The sequence below is a fragment of the Drosophila yakuba genome, chromosome 3R (genome assembly GCF_016746365.2).
Source record: "Drosophila yakuba strain Tai18E2 chromosome 3R, Prin_Dyak_Tai18E2_2.1, whole genome shotgun sequence".
Taxonomy (NCBI): domain Eukaryota; kingdom Metazoa; phylum Arthropoda; class Insecta; order Diptera; family Drosophilidae; genus Drosophila; species Drosophila yakuba.
Genome location: NC_052530.2, coordinates 4,770,217 through 4,785,555, shown reverse-complemented (window position 1 = coordinate 4,785,555; position 15,339 = coordinate 4,770,217). Strand labels below are relative to the sequence as shown.

The window sequence follows — 15,339 nt, the reverse complement described above, 5'->3', positions numbered from 1 at the left end:
CGTGTTTCGATGGCGACGATGGTACGTTCAACTGGCACCCTATTATTCACTTCGTTCTCCCCTTTTTTATGCTATTTCACATCTTTTGTAGCTCTCAACGCGAAAATGCTTTTCACATCACGGTCTGTATATTGAATGGAGATGTACTGTAGAAGCCGAGAATGTTTATTTTTGTTCGGATGTATGCGAATTTGCATATAATACTCAGGTATAGTCACACAGTCAATCCTCGCTGACTTCGTTTTGCAGTATTCTTCAAGCACTGGAATACTTTCATTCCTAAAAATATGTAATAATAAAGTATTTATCGGAAAAAGCCAGATATTCAGAAATATTCATCCCACAAGTGTTCTACAAAGAAGTTCTTGAATTGCATGGGCTGGTCATAGTTATAGAGTAAGCCTGTACGTATGTATATTGTTCATGTATGAGAAAATTACGCATACGCCCTGGGAAGTTCAATCGACGGTTGAGCGCCTGTCTTCGCCGGCCGTCCAACAACAACCACTTGAAAATGGCAAGCAGCTCTCTCATCTCCTTGCCACGGCACCCTTCCGCTCTTCACCGCCCCCGCAAGTGTTTTCCGCATTTATATGCAATTTTTCTTCATCTTTTATGTATGCTCGTTGTCGTCGCCGGCTTTCATATCCTTTGCCGTGTTCATTTGCACAGTGGCATGAATAAAAATAGCACCGAGTATTGGACAAGTTGACTTCTTCATCTATTCACAATAACTTCTATTTATCATTCACAATACTTTGAGTAGAATGTGCTTTTTGGTAACATAGCTTATAATTTTGACAACTCAACATAAATTGAATCATATGCTGACTTTTTTGTTTTTCGTATTTAAATAGCACTTATTTTAGGGGATTTTGCCTAACCATTTTGGTACTACTGTCCCGACAACATCTGTCATTTTATCACATGTACTTCTGTCGTTGTCAGCCAGCCGTTGCATGTGTAAGTCGCTGTAATGATATTTGTTATTTGTTTGTTTGTTAGTTTGCGTGTGCGTTAAAAGCATTGAAATGCCGTTTGTCAAACGATCTCCCACCACGGCCCCATAACGCCGCCCAGCCACCCACTCGTGCACTTTTCTAATGGCTTGCCTGGGGGCGCTTTCGGGAAATTTGTGGGGCGGGGAAAGTGTGGGAATGCATTACAACTCGCTTACAACTCGCAGCGTGATTCAATTACCATGAGCTCTCGCTTTCGGATCACATTTGCATAGGCTTGGCCCCGAGGCGATTTCGCTTCGTTTCCCATTTGCCATTTCCACCAACTTCTCGCTCGGTTTTTCCCTACGCCTTTGTATTTCCGCTTCACCCAGTTTCCCAGCCTGAAAGCAGGCAATGCAATTTTTAAGTGCACACACATGATATCTGAGTAGTTTCTGTCCATTTTGAGACTCCACATGAATGCTCGCCATTTGCATTTATTTAACTATTTGCGCTTTCTCTCTATCTGTATGAAAATTTGAGTTTGCCCAGCACTTGACTGATTTGGATAATTGTGAACTGATAGGCATAACAAGTAAGGTGAATAGTGGCTTCATACTTGACACAAAGCTGAAGTGCATTGCTCAGTATTTGCTTTTCTCGCTTAGAGTGCTTCACACACATTTTTCTAATAAATGTGTCACTTCTAGGAGTTTCTGAACTAAGGAGCTGTTGAATTCTTTCGTTGCTGGTTAACGGATCTTGGTTTTATATTTGAATTTCTCAAATATTGTTGTATAAGAGCACTCCTTCTTCTTAGCGAAGCAAGTACCTTTCATTGTTATCAAGATTAATCACATTAGGTTTGGATATTTGTCTCGGGTACAATTCCCCTGTAAACTGGGCTTGATCAAATGTGCATAAAATATGGATACACTAAAATGTTCCGATTCCCGAGAGCAAATCCCTTTGATTTGTGCCGACCGATTGTCCTGCCCAGAAGCATCGTTTGCAAATGCGAATAGGACATGCATATCGGATCTGTTTCGGGTTCTGATTGATGGCGATATTATCCGGTAAAAAGGGGGGGGGATGGTGTAGGAGTGAGAGGGAATGCCAATGCCAAACCAGCCACACAACTAAGCCAGGCAATCAAGTGTGTGTGTGTGCGCGCGCTCCTTGGAAGCGCTTCTCATGTTCACATTATCCTGTCAAGGCTCCAAGCGGAGGATTTCTATTACTAGTTGGTGTTAACCATATATGGTACTCCGCACACCAAACAGACCCGCAATTGTGTGCTTTCTATGCCCCGAATAACTTTTGCTAAGCGTACAGCAGACCACATTTAAATAGATTCTGACGGAAATCAATTCGAAATCGATAGGGGGCTTAAACAATTTGTTTTAATATAAATGTTAAAGTCACACTAACTTTTTCAGATAATTTTTAAAGAACATAGCTCTCTTACCAAATATATTTTTAATCAATCGGTAAAAGAACAGGCTTTCAATGTGACTGTTTCCTTATGTAAGTATTTAGTAATTTTTTTTAAATATTATGCAGAATAATCTGAAATGCATATAAATGTTGTACATGAAAAACGAATTAGGAAAGCTGAAACCCACGCCAACTAATCTTTTCCCCAACACATCAGTATTTAGATAATGCAAATTTGATGTTTCATCATTTCGTATTTATCACGTTAACTTTACCATCGCAAAAAATTCGAAACCACAATGACATAATGTCAGAAACAACCGCTTATTTACCCCCTTCCAGATTTTCCTTAGTTTTTCCGGCACATTTTGACACCTTTTTGCCCGCCACAATCAATGTAAATTGAAATTGATTTTGTGCAAATGAATTTCATGTAAGCGGTATTAAATTGTGGCACCGCGTTGCTTATTCCGCGTTTTATGCACAAACGGAACAGCAAAGTTCCATCCCCATGATTTGCCCGAAGCCCCTTGCTCAATTCAATCTGCCCCCTTGTCATCCTATTGTGCTGCCTGTATTTGCACTTCATTTTCATATTTAAGTTCGTTTATTATGCGAATGTAATTAATTATAAAGTTTAGCGAGCATAAATTCAATGTGGCCTGGTGCCGGCGAAGAATTCCCCAGCGGACTGGGACGGTGGGGCGCTTGGGGCAGTCGGGGGTTAATCTCCAAGCCATTGGCTTTTGTGGGTCAGTGTTGAGTTGACACATTCGATGGCTGGAGGCCGATTAGCCATGTTTTCACTGGCGTAAATCAAGCGACTGTCAAGCGCATGCAGATCAAATTGTTTCAAGCGAGTGGTAAATCAATCAGCGAAACAGATGTACACTCAGTTATTGTCAGCAGCCGCACTGCGAGGATTATATATTTATTATTGTATATTATATATTTATTTATATTGGTTAGCAAAGACGTAAGAGGCTTTTCTTAGTAACTGAATCATATTTGTATTTATTGATAAAATGCTTCGATTTGCTAATTGAATTCTATGTTTTGATGGGTTTCCTTAAACGTGACTATTAGACTTAAAAGCTTGCTTGAATGCACCAGCTCTGGAACCTTTTGGTAATTTTGAAATAATGTCAAAGATTAATAATATTTGTTGATTGCCCATTTTAAAGTAAGCCAGTGAGTGATGAGCTGCCTTTTCCCCTTGCTTACAATTCCCTAGCCAGTTTAAAAATTTAATTTGCCTCAACTCCTCCCCGGCGAATCATGAATTCGCAATTCCCGCTAACATTAGTCGCTTCCACGCCCAGTTTGACTGTAAGTAATGGTTTTGCCAAACTCTGGAAAGGCCAGCAACCATGGCAGCAGCTGTTGCAGCCACAAATCTCAAATGCAAAGAAACATTTTATTGTGTGTGTAGCACGCTTTTCGGAGCCAGCAGTCTAATCGCAAACAAAGCAATGCTGCACTGAACTCAAAATCCAAAAGCCAAGCAAAAAGCAAATCAGCTGATCCGCCCTTTTCATTCCTCGCAGCTCTCAGCCCGTAAATTATGCAACATGCTTTCAAGGAAAAAGCGAAGGGAAATTTCTGCACAGAACGAGCTGCCGATTTCCGCGGAGAAATGAACATACAAAAATGGGAAAAGAAAGAGAAAAATTTAAAACGACTAAATGGTAAAACTGGGTTTTTTAAAGTTTCGAATACTTTTGTAAGAAAATTTTTAGAGGACATTTTGACTATTTGCTGTTGGCCTCTTTTTATCACTCTCTCTTCTCCCCTTCGTTCTTTCACCCAGCACATTGTGGGGGCGTTTATGTAAGTGGACGGGGGTTGGGTGTGGGTGTTCTGTCAATTTTAATGGTTGGCCATGAAATTGAAATGCCAGCAATGAAAAATTCAAGCATTTCAACATGATGGACACTATGGCTGTGGCAATTTATAGCCCGACCATTTGTAACTACACCGTGCCAACAACAAGAATAATAATAATCACAAAGGCAACAAAATGGGGCATATCCCCAGCTGACAGTTAAATATCGAAGGCCTTCGTGGTCTTTTCGTTTCATTTTGTAATTAAAATGCCATTAAACTATTTTTCCCTTTGTGGAGTATTGAGCTCTGGCATTTCTCGACTTATTCGGCCCATTCATTAATTATGAAAAATGTAATGCTCTTCTCTTCCCTAATTCTGGTCAAACATTGACTAAACGATTGCCTTTCAATTGTCTTTCACACAGCGCAGCATTTGAATATTTTTTACTTGTTATTCAGACAAGTTTTAATTAAATTGTTTAGGTATTTTAATTCAATATGCATGGAATATTCACATTTATAATACGAATAAATTGGACCACAAAATAGTTAATATTATGCAAATTCAGTCGTTGCATCAAGCAATCGAAGAAAGCTATTGGAATGTCATTGCAAAATAGCGATAGCACTGATGAGGCGTGCTTAACATGCGACTGCGAAAATTGAGCATATACTCCTACAGCTGACATGGCGGATACGTGATACGTATGTTGCGTATACCTGTCAAAGCAAGTTTGTCTCCCTTGGCAGTTGGCTGGCTTTTATGCCGAGTTAACTCAATTTCGGCCTTTAGAAGCTGCACGAAATTCGTTGTTATTGTTCCATTAAGCAAATTCGTTTTCAAAATCAGCATATAAATAAATTCGCAAGCCAAATAGAAGGTAAATTAAATTTATCTACGTCAATGGTTTGATTGGGCTGGGCTTGGCCCAATTGCCGTTGATAAACCGGGAAAATGGCATTCATGGCAGGCTATTTTAAGGCCAATAAAGTCGAGGCAAAGTGAATCCCTTTCTTCACTCTTTTTCCCCAAATCCGGCGTCCCAATCGTTAAGGGAATGAAGACAGGAAGGCAAACGACATTTGCAGATAAGGTTTCACTCTTTTTTTTCAGGGGCAGTCAAATAATGAATTTTTTCCATGCTCCTTTTTCCTGCTCCTTCGGTGGTTCCTCATGGCGATTTAATAAAAGTTGCGGCTGCAATAAAACGGAGGCGGATGACATAACAAGTCCGAGCTGAGCGACACGGGCCTCTGTAGATGGAAAATCTGGTTCTACGGCGTGCGGTCTTATCAACACACTCCACATGGCAGTCTAGGCCGTCCTTTTCAGCATCGGAATTATTACATTTTCTCAAGAGCGACCTCACAAAGAATCCTCCGCCTGTCCGATGCGCGCGTGCCACAAGACAATGGCATATTTCAACATGTCAGTGGCTCAACTGCCACTTTTAGTTGGACTGGTATTCGCTGGTATGCGAATGGAAATATGGGCAAATAAATCATTTTATTGCAATACAATTTCGGGCCTCTGTCCCTCGGCTTTTCCCTCCAGCATCAGCGCAATTTTATCACACGCTTCATGCAGAGCGAAAAAACAGAGAATACAAATAAACATGACCTTCCTTATAAACAGAATAACTTTTGCAAATTTGTATGTAACTCTTGAAAGTATTGGCTAAATAAGAGACAATTAAAATATAATATAAATATGATACCTTGCGTTCGATTTAATGCAATGTAAATGCAGGGCACATTCGATATTTACTAAAATATATATATAGATATTATAGGTATACTTATTATATGCTTATTATGTCTTAATCTATGGCCAAACATACATACACAAACCAAAACATACGGAACTCTTGTGAAAGGCTTATCAGCGAAAATATTCACTTAATTCGAAGGTCGAAAGACATAGCTAGATATGGCAGTACTTAGTTACCCAAAAAAACTTGTATTATTAAAGCAAACCCCTAAACTTTGTTTACATGCTTTTTTCAGTATAGTTAGAGACACTTTGGTGCTGAAGCATTTTATGCGGCCATTTGTGGGGCAAACACACACACACACACGCATACGTTGCTTCAATATTGATAAGACCGTGTGGAGGCTGTCAATGTGACGTGGCGCCAAACTGCTGCCACCGGAAGTTGTCCAACGGGAAGCGGAAACGTCGCCCGTCCCCGAGCTTCACATTACATTGGCTTGCCGAGTGGTGGCATTGGGGCATGGCTCATTTTTTATTATAGCCCAATCCAATCTCGGAAGCCAGTTCCTGGGAGGAGGATTCGAAGGAGCAATTGGTTTTCGAGCTGCTCCCGCCACCGGAAGCAACAAGGCAACACTTTGGACGGAATGGCAGCTGACGGTCCTTTGCAGCTCGGGATCGTTGGGTTATTGGCCACTTGAGGGATTTGGCTAAGCCAGATTTGTGGACAGCAATTAATACTTTTATGGTTGGGACGGAAATTTAATTTAATTATTAATTAGATGGGCTCCGTCGTCGTCTTTTGGCCATTAAGCCAGGCGAAAATCCCATTTAATTGCTTTCAGACTCGGCGAGCCGCTGCTTATTTGGTTCTCTATTATTTGCCTTCGAATGGAATGGCAAACAAAGCCGGAGGACCAAGATCAAAGTCAATGCCCCTGAACTTTCCTCACCTTCTCGCCAAGTTTCCCACGGTGAGTTTTACCTCCAAAGTTAGTCCTTTTCCTGCTGCTGTCGCACCTTAGGTATGTTTCAACTCTTTCGCCTGCACTTTGCCATCCCAGTTGCTGAAATATTCATAATTGAAGTTTATTGTTTACCCTAGGATGTGTGCCACGCCCTCTCCCTCGCCTTTCCGCTCACCCCTTTCTCGTAACGGGGCTCGCTTTGATTGTTTTGTGGCCCGGAGACTGTCGATAAGTTGCCCTGCAGAAAGTTCACCAACTTTTTAGTCTTTTTGTTTTAGTTCCTTTTTCAAGCGCTCTGAAAACTTTGATTGGCGAACAAAATGGCACAAGTGATTGGACATGTGCTTCATTTATTATACTGTATGCCTGACCTACTACTTCTCCCTCCTTTTTTATCGAGAGGTTTCAGATGTCGAATTTTTCCCCTTTATAGTTGGAAAAATCGAAAGTCCATCTTTGTAAGGATGGCTAGAAATATATATAATAATTTCGAGTGTTCTGGGAAATTGTTGATCTTTATAATATATAAAATATATTACTCCTATGAACGTAAATGCATTGAAATCAGGACTAAAACTAAAAACATAAGTGCTTTTGCTATTATTTCCCATTGGAAACCACACCGTTCACGTCAGTGTCTTGTACGGTTGCGCGTTTCTTATTTCCGTTTTCCGAGTGCTCTTGACCGATTTTTGATAAATTGCTTTTGCCTTTGAGCATCGAATCGCAAAGGAATGGGTGCCTCAAGAACGCATCCCTCGGTTTCCAACTTGGATTTTAAATGAGCTGCTCGTTCTACGCTTATGGGGGCCACTTGAACGACCTATTAAATATAATTGTAAGCAATTTGAGCAATCTACTTAGGATATCATTTTTAATGCGACAACCTAGGCCAAACCCATGCCAACCCTCATTGCAATGCTAATTGCGGAAAAAGATGGCTAAAAACTGGGACGACGGCAAACATGAAAAGAACAATAAGCGCGAAACAATGGACTGTTTGCAATTTAAATTAAAACTTTGAGTGAATCAAATAAAGGCGAAAAAAGAGTGCTTCGGTGGCAAAAAGTGCCGAGCGGAGCGGAGCAGCTAAATTGTTTTTGATGCCACCGTTGGCACTGCAGATGGTCAACAGCAGATCCCATTGCAGGCCAAATAAAGGCCGGCAAAACCTCGGACAGCCGTTCACAGCCAAGCCAGATTTGCATAACACGTTCCGCGCTGCGGTTTCAGTGTCCAAAAAAGGCCGAGTCTGAGATTCCGACAACCTACGCCCGGCGAGCAGCTGCGCCAGGTTTCGTATATATTGCAGTCTCCGCGTAACCAAAAATCCCTCTATTTGGCTGCCGTGAAATATAAAAATCCGGCAATATCATAAACCAGAAAGAAGTAGCTGACCTCGACAGAAGATTACCATGACCGTGATTCAAAGTTACTTTTCTGGATATTGCCAAGCATGTGGATTAATTACTTTTAAGTATTTTGCAAAAAACGTATAATTATGAATTTCCTGAAAGTTCGCAATAGACGCAATAAAGTAGCAGTTGCTATTGCGACTATCGACTCTCTCATTAATATATTACTCTCCTAAAAAATTCTTCTTTGGCCAAATGCACTTTGCATTTCCCGCGACAATAGAAAAGTGGCGGGAAACCAATTTAAATTTCACTTGTCTGAGATGTTTTAGTGCGATGCGGTTTTCCATACTCCCAGGTCCGCCTATCTTATCCCATCGCATCCAATCCTATACCTTTCCCTTTTTTTCGCTTACAGCCTGGTCAAAGGACTCGGGGCTGTCCAAAGCCGAAAGCCCAAAGCCAGGGAACAAGGAACAAGGAGCGACAAACAAAGGCAAAAACAGCAAGGCAAACAAAAGTGGCTAAAAAGCAAAAGCTGCAAAAAGGCCAAAGGCGAGGCACGAACTCTCTCACCAACACATACAAGCACACTCGCTCGCACTCGCATTCATAGATATGTACATATATGCATAAAATTTCACACCCAGGGGCGTAGGTAAAGGGGTAGGGGCTTCCAAGGGGCTTAATGGGGGTGTAATGGGTGGTTTTGGGGCTGCTTTTGGGGGCACAAGACAGCAAGAGTAGCCGAAATGCAAATACACAAACAATGGCAGTGCGGGGGCTACTAAGCCAAGCTAAGAAGGTTTTGGTAAACAAATTTTACTGCCAACTCACACACAAACAACTCGCACACACAAATAGGCAAATGCACCTGGAAAAACTATCGTGTTGTTCGAACAGGTAATGAAGATCCCAGGAACTTTGAATTGCAAATGAACTACAGTGTGCTGGATAGGGATCAAAAATAAATAAAGTTCTAAAAAATCCATTAATCATAGGTAACATATACATATGTACCTATAAATTCCTGAGTTTATATAATAAACTTTACATAATTTGGTAATATTTAATTTGAACTTATTCCCGTAAATTCATTGATAAAACTGTTACTAAACTTGACATGCATATATAAAATCAAACCAATATTCTTATTTTGTTTTATTTGTTTTTTGGTTGATTTGGGAATTTCCTAGCCCTAAAAGTATTTTCCATTCAGTGTATAATTTCTGTTGTTGTCGCTGGCCCAGGACATTCATAGTTAAAATTTAGAGAGACAGCGCCGAGAGATTTGGCAAACAGCAACAATATCCCCACCGCCAATGTTGCCAGTCGGGTCCCTTCCCACCCCCTCTCCCCCTGTTGCGTTAATCAAGGTTCACACAATCGCCAACAACAACAACTACAACAGCTACAATAAGCACGGCAACAACAGTGTGGGCCGTGCACGTGCCAAAATTGCCAGGGAATATTTTGCATTTGTTTTTATTTGTGCCACGACATTTTGTAGCCGGGTTTTCGTTTCGCGCCATTTGTTGCTTTTGGCCATCTGGGTGTTGATTAAAAAATTGTCAGGTTCTGAAAATTCATGGCCCTTTACATCCTTCATATTAAAATGTGTGCGTGGAACGGATTTTACAAGGTCACTATCGATACGAAAAAGAAAAACATGTTTTCTGAACTTTCTTTACTTGGGAAAAGTCAAGAGTATTTCATCAATGTTATCTCAACAATCTCAACATATAACCCAATATTATTTCCAGTCTTAGGTTGTAACACACTGAACTTGCCATAAAGTGACATAACATTCACCGGATACTCCCCTGAGGAAAACCTTTCGGTTTGTGACTCCTAAAATCGATTGGATTCTGGTTGCCACTGCCACATATATTGGCCGAAAGCAAAGTGTTGCCATATTTTCCAGCGCGTTTTTAGGTTTGTTGAATGCCCATTTGGGTTAATAACGAATAACCGAATGGTCCATTACACGAAATGAGTCTGAGCCATGGCCGAAAGTGTTGAGACCCACAGGAAACGGCCCTGACAATGCCAGTTACCAAATAATGGGCTTCGGATCCCAACGGCAGTGCGATATGCTCATGGTTGGCCTGTTGGCATTACCCGAAATTACCCTCATGCATTAAGTAATAAATTTATATGAACTAATTGCCAGCAAAAGTTCATTAATTTGAGAGTCATGAACCTAATTTATTACGGCCATTAAGTGATGTTAGCTCCTGATTCCGTAAACATTGTGTTGGCTCATTATCCGCTCTTAATATGCACAAGAAACTACGTTATTGTTACAGATTCACGTATAATAAGCACTACTTATTGCATATTGCTATCCCAATATTAAAATTTGCCAGTGCAGTAAATGAATAAGTGGCCTGAGTTGCGACCACAAATTGAATATTTCCATTCACTACGGTATTCATTGAACACATAAGCTCACTTATGGCTTATAGCTTATATAAATATAGCCGAATCAATCGGCCGTTATCGATGGGAATATGGAAGGAATTATATGTGTATTTGCTTAGCCGCAGCCATCACGACCGCTAATCTAATTTTCATATTTGTTCGCTTCGCTATTTGCAGATTTTATGACCCTCATATCGGCCTTGTGAATGCATCACGACCAGCAGCCCCGAATTGGAAATCCAAAGCAACCACACAGAGAAGTCTGCGGCTCAAATCAGCGAGTCTGGACATTAGAACAATTTGTACATAATATATAACCAAATCCGCACATTTCCCGATTGGATTAACTATACACGAGTTAGTTTCAAATTGATGGCCCAACCCCGAACCTCGAACTCTGAACGCTGAACACTGAATACTAAAAACGCATAAATAAATAAATTGAAAGGCACGCAACAACTCTAAAAATATCACAAATTGTTGTATCGATAAATTGTTAATAACAATTTCTGCGGACAGGCTTGAACAAAAAGCTTACAACATCAAATAGAGTTGAACATCAACGGGAATAAAACACACGAAATTCCAAGCGAACGAAGTGTGGCGAAATCGGAATTTATTCATACACGCAAATATCGCAAAACATTTTTCCAGTTTAGTATGCATATGTCGAGGCCATGATGGCAATAATGATAGCTCCCCGGTAGTTTCCACATATCCACCCGAATACCCAAATACCCAAATAGCAGAATAGCATAAGAACCACTTCCCCGCCCCGCCCACATTAGGAAACCGCTGTAAATATTCCAGAGATTATTTTTATTGTCCTTTTCAACTTTACGTAGCATAAATTTACAATTTCTAGCTTGTAAATCATTTATACATATACATACTTAAATAGGTAAGGCTAGGTGGGGGGCACTGAGTAGATATCGCTCACATCCTCAAGAATTCGTGGACATTTTTCAAACTGTATAGGAACTGGGAGTTGCTGCATTGCACAGATACTTGGGATTAGTGGCGCGTATAAACGATTAAATATACCTATCATAGATACTGCAAATTCTATGCCTATGAATATAATAATATATATTTACAATTGACGACCAAGCAAAAGTAAAACTTTAACTTTAGTAACAAGTCAACACACAAACTACACAATTGAATGAAAAACACACACAAACTGAACTAAAGTAGATCGAAAATATAGACATTGGTGAGGTGTTAAAAAGGTGAGGACTATTTATCACCTCTTGCTGCATAGAGAATATACACATTAAAACAAAAGCTTATTAGTGATACTAATTTTAAATGGACAAACAACAAAGCAAATGATTAATGAAAGAAAAAAAAACTATGATTGATAATTCTTAGCGAACAATAAAATGTTTAAATTGTTAATACATTTCTGTTGATCGATTCTTTGTTATCAAGCTGAATTCGACTTCATGAGTATATAAAGTTATTAATCACATCAACAAGATGCTTGAGCTATCTTAAAATAACTGAACGATTAGATTAGGATAACAACACATGCAGTGTGTTTTAAAACTACAATATCTTTCAAAAATAGTTAATATCAGGTAAAATTGATTTATCTTTAATTTGTTTTTCTTGTTGACCTAAGAACACACATTTTGTAATATCATTTAAAGATATACTTCTTTTCGGCTAAATTTTTTGAATGAAATAAATATATAATTTGGATTGATTTTCCCAAGTTTTGTATACTTGAGTAATTTAATTCGACTTGCAGTTGTAAAGCACACTGTCCATTCGTATACCGATTCACACAAAGACAAAGAGAAACATTAAACTTATGCACTTTGGCTTATGAAAACTTTTATATTTTGCAGATGAAATGAGAAAAAGTTCCACGCAAGTCAAACAAAATAAGCAGATACATTATCTATCTATCTATCTATCTATCTATCACGCAACCACACTAACACACAAAAAATACCACACACACGTATATAAGAACACGCACATCAATGCAAGAATCATAATATCTAAAACAACTTACCACTAACCATTACAACTAATGAAACAACTCTTTCGAGCGAAAACCAACTAGAAAATCGACTTAAACTACACGTAACATGATGTAACAATGAACCACAATCGAATCGAATTGAAACACAAGAAACACGAAATGCAACGCATACTAAAGTTGAAATCCATATGCAGTTCGGCAAAACATAGGCTACATTAGACACAGAGTATGTAAATTGACGAACGTTCAATAAACGAATGCGAAAATATAACAAAAGTATTAATACACGTACAAAGATCCATTTGAGTGTGCAATTTCATTTATTTCACAAATGGGCACCAGTGGGGTATGCAGGGAGTGCGGGGTATGCGGGGAACCCCCATATATCGGGATGCTGTTCAATCAATTGTTCAACCGGAAATGGAAACAACACACTGCGAACTGGAGGCGTAAAGTGCATGGAGTGCACTTTCCATAGTACACGGCTCCCATAGGGGCTGTGAAAACTACATTTGACTAAATTACTCGAAAAATATATATTTTGTCACTGGCATGTTTTATGGATGCGGCGTAATTGAATTAAAGTTTCAGAGGTTGGGAAGTTGCAGTGAAATGGACCGTAAGCGAATGAATGGCATTTTCCAGCATTTTCGGGAAACAAGTGATGATGGCTCTCCGCTGAGTTCTAAGGTAAATTAGGGTGTTCAGTTCTATGGGTTTGTATTTTTATACCCGTTACTCGTAGAGTAAAAGGGTATACTAGATTCGTTGAAAAGTATGTAACAGGCAGAAGGAAGGGTTTCCGACCATATAAAGTATATATATTCTTGATCAGGACCAATAGCCGAGTCGATATGACCATGTCCGTCTGTCCGTCTGTCCGTCTGTCTGTCCGTCCGTATAAACGCTGTGATCTTAGGAACTACAAAAGCTAGAAAGTTGAGATTAAGCATACAGACTCCAGAGACATAGACGCAGCGCAAGTTTGTCGATTCATGTTGCCACGCCAACTCTAACGCCCACAAACCGCCCAAAACTGCCACGCCCACACTTTTGAAAAATGTTTTGATATTTTTTCATTTTTGTATTGGTCTTGTAAATTTCTATCGATTTGCCAAAAAACTTTTTGCCACGCCCACTCTAACGCCTACAAACCGCCAAAAACTGTGTTTAAGACTCTCCTTCTCCCTTCCACTAGCTGAGTAACGGGTATCAGATAGTCGGGGAACTCGACTATAGCGTTCTCTCTTGTTTTATCTTAAGTAAATACATTTCGAGTTAGTAAGTTTAAAAACCATCAAAACCATAATTGACAAATCTAAATGCAGTGAGCTTAGCCAACTGAAAAGATTTATTTACATTTTGATTTGCTTACATAACCATCAAATAACCATTTAATAATAACCATTTTAATAATTTATCTTAAATATTACTGCACAGGTATTTATTACTTTAAACATTTAAATATGTTCCACTATATCCCAAACCACTTTTCTCCTGATTTTATTCCAGACAACAGCTGTTCAAGAATTATTAAAATTTGTGGTTACTCAGTCTTGCATATTTAGTACACTTCCGAATAAAGTAAAACAAATTTTCGAGGTAAAAACATTAGTCTGCGTTGCCACACAAAAAAGCTAATGATTAATGATAATATGAAGTCACATCGTAAGTCTGCGTGATAGATACATAAAAAAATTTAACACAGTTGGCGGTGTGGGTAAGGGGCGTGCAGTTTGCAACAAGAAAAAAAAAAAAAAAAAAAAAAAAAAAGTTAGCGTGCAAAGTAAATGACAAAAAAACAATACATTACAAAAAGATATGCTAACTGAATGCGTAAGCCGCTAAAAAGGAATGAAAAAATTGGATGAAAAGCGGAGTAAAACACAAATTAAACAAGAGAGAACGCTATAGTCGAGTCCCCGACTATCTGATACCCGTTACTCAGCTAGTGGAAGGGAAAAGGAGAGTCTTAACCACAGTGTTTGGCGGTTTGTAGGCGTTATAGTGGGCGTGGCAGAACGTTTCTTGGCACATCGATAGAAATTCACAAGACCAATATAAAAATGAAAAAATATCAAAACATTTTTCAAAAGTGTTAGAGTGGGCGTGGCAAAAAGTTTTTTGGTAAATAGATAGAAAATTACAAGACTAATACAAAAATGAAAAAATTTCAAAACATTTTTCAAAAGTGTGGGCGTGGCAGTTTTGGGCGGTTTGTGGGCGTTAGAGTGGGCCTGGCAACATGAATCGATAAACTTGCGCTGCTTCTATGTCCCTGGAGTTTGTATGCTTAATCTCAACTTTCTAGCTTTAGTAGTTCCTGAGATCTCGACGTTCATACGGACGGACAGACGGACAGACGGACGGACAGACGGACGGACAGACGGACATGGCCAGATCGACTCGGCTATTGATCCTGATCAAGAATATATATACTTTATATGGTCGGAAACGCTTCCTTCTGCCTGTTACATACTTTTCAACGAATGTAGTATACCCTTTTACTCTACGAGTAACGGGTATAAAAATGGAAAACGTGTGTAAATAGCGAGCAGCATTTTCCGACCCTCTCACGTTCTTGTATTGCGGCTTGTGCAAATTCGCACCTAACCTTCACAGTCACGACAGGTGGAAAACTCGGAAAAATCAAACGAGGGGCGCGAAAGTGGGGAGC

The 15,339-nt window shown here is 39.5% G+C and overlaps 1 protein-coding gene and 1 long non-coding RNA gene across 7 annotated transcripts in view; one reads left to right on the top strand and one right to left on the bottom strand.

Moving 5' to 3' along the window:
* LOC6535551 (patj homolog) overlaps positions 1-12,963 on the top strand; it is a 29,571-nt gene extending 16,608 nt beyond the window's left edge. For all 6 annotated transcript variants that reach the window (XM_039375427.1, XM_039375428.1, XM_039375430.1 and 3 more), the window contains one exon: positions 10,844-12,963. The gene's annotated coding sequence lies outside the window, so the exon portion shown is untranslated. The remainder of the gene's footprint in view (positions 1-10,843) is intronic.
* LOC120321745 lies at positions 6,146-7,405 on the bottom strand. Its single transcript, XR_005561458.1, has 2 exons — positions 7,063-7,405; positions 6,146-6,986 (listed from the first exon to the last, which is right to left on the bottom strand). It is a non-coding gene; the product is annotated as an uncharacterized LOC120321745 (long non-coding RNA).
* Positions 12,964-15,339: the final 2,376 nt, after the last annotated feature.